Source organism: Sitodiplosis mosellana, unplaced genomic scaffold (genome assembly GCF_009176505.1).
Source record: "Sitodiplosis mosellana isolate CC-2019 unplaced genomic scaffold, AAFC_SMos_1.0 Smas_scaffold_6166, whole genome shotgun sequence".
NCBI classification, from domain to species: Eukaryota; Metazoa; Arthropoda; class Insecta; order Diptera; family Cecidomyiidae; genus Sitodiplosis; species Sitodiplosis mosellana.
In genome coordinates, this window is record NW_022601407.1 from 698,168 (window position 1) to 700,214 (window position 2,047).

Consider the following 2,047-nt stretch of genomic DNA (forward strand, 5'->3'; position numbering starts at 1 on the left):
TCAACGTTTTTAATCTAGGAAAGAAATTGAAAACTCACCGAACTTCTTACATTATGACCCATATAGCACAAAATGATCAATTGTATATACGAAGCTACTGCTGAACCATACCCAGATGGAAAATTTAGCTACGAAGTAAATTACACGGGTTATTTTTAAGCAGGAAAATTTGAAGAAAAAAAAAATCGTAATAAAACGAAATACATACTACTTTTTGCGTGAACGTCGAAAAGGCCGCGGAAAACGCAAGCGCAAATGGTCCAAAAAAAGTCCTCCAGTAGAAAACATCAGTAAAATCGGCTATGAAACTGCAAAATTGAAAAAATATATATCATTTTTATGTGCACTTTTAACACAGTTATAACAATACCGATCAAAATCCTGAATTTGGAGAATTATATTGCGAAAAGTGCCCCCTGACTCTAAGTTCATCATACCGACGGGAGTTATTTGTTTGGTCAACCTTTCAATGTTGAATTTTATGACATCGCCTGTCATTTCGACTGCATTATTCACAATGACCTGTGCCATTTCGATGCTAACGGTTGTCAAAATTCCAATTAGTGCAATGGCTATCTGAATGACGAGATCCATATAAAAGGCTACGTCCGATTGATCGGCGTATGGAAATTGAGTTCCTAGTGGTGTTATCCAAATTCCATCACGAAAAAAGATAAGCATTGGGCCAAGGGACACGAGACTCATCGAAGTCACAATAATGCATGTCAAAATCGCATAGGATTTCCACATTTTGCGAGCACCTTCAATGAATTTATAAATTTAACAAATCGCTTATTAATCCTCAGAATAGAAAGCGACAAACACAACTAAAAACTATTCACCTTCTTCGCATACCATCGAAAATTTAGATGTACCTCTTTTTTCTTCGTATATATAATCTCTAGCAAAACTCAACAGACTATGGAATTTGAAACGATCCTTTCCAATTGCTTTATAATACAGAGGAACGCTCTTGATTTAAAAAAAAGAAGCGATTATTGATGTCTTTTCAAATGATCGTAAACAATCATATGAATTACCGAGATCATGATTCCCATGCCACAGAGGCAACGAGTGCCATAAACAAATTCATTTTTTTTGCCCCAATAATAAAGGGTGTGTATTGTCATCGACACATAGTAACCAACCTAGTAATGATAAATTGACCAAAATACAATACAATAAGAACTCACAAAAAAATGTGTATACATGTAGGAATTAAATGTTTGTTTTTTCTGTTTTAAGTTTTTATGGAATCAATTTAATTTTGTAGACCACCAAAAACCAGTCAGAGTTGTCTGTATTTACTTGAAAACCAGGAAAAATTCAATAATAACCAACCATCATATGACCCAAGTTCGAGTACCAATTAACGTGCATATCACTGAAAACTCGAACACCAACCAATTCAAACATCGTTTCAGGCACATTATATATAACATTCGAAACTTTTGCTTTGACGGTTTCATTCGCCAATTCTCCAAAATAAGGTGAATTCTTTCACGCAAATTCAATTTGCTTTTAATATCGTGCACCGTTTTCATATTGACACCTGTGGCCTGTTCAGTGAAAACACAATGACTGAAGCGCAGGTGATTTCGGAATCATTTCTATTTACCTGAAATTGGTGTTAGGAATATGCATTCTATTCTTTTAATGACAGATCAATAAAATACTTATCCTTTAATTGACTTGTTTATTTTCAACTGCTTTCTATTCAGTGCACTTTGATAAACATACAAAACTGAACACATATCAATATCGATTCAGTGCCTTGCCCTAATTTTTAGCGCATATTCTAGTGACTGGTAGGCAGGTCAACAAATATTAGCAATGTCCATTGAAACATTTGTTGTTCATTTTTTAATCGTAATATCGATTTGTTTTGAGTACGTTCTAGTTTTTAATTAAATCAATGGAAAAAATTCTGCTGTAAAATGGCAAAAAGTTCTATATTAACAAACACAATAACAATTGCCCTATGCTTATTGCTCAGTGTCATTGTGCGTCCATACTGAATGTCTGCATTCATGCGAGAAAAAGCGCG

At 34.2% G+C, this 2,047-nt stretch overlaps 1 long non-coding RNA gene across 1 annotated transcript; it reads right to left on the bottom strand.

Moving 5' to 3' along the window:
- Positions 1 to 665: 665 nt before the first annotated feature.
- On the bottom strand, positions 666 to 1,100 carry LOC129575136 (uncharacterized). Its single transcript, XR_008688752.1, has 3 exons — positions 1,041 to 1,100; positions 843 to 972; positions 666 to 761 (listed from the first exon to the last, which is right to left on the bottom strand). It is a non-coding gene; the product is annotated as an uncharacterized LOC129575136 (long non-coding RNA).
- Between the last annotated feature and the right edge of the window lie 947 nt (positions 1,101 to 2,047).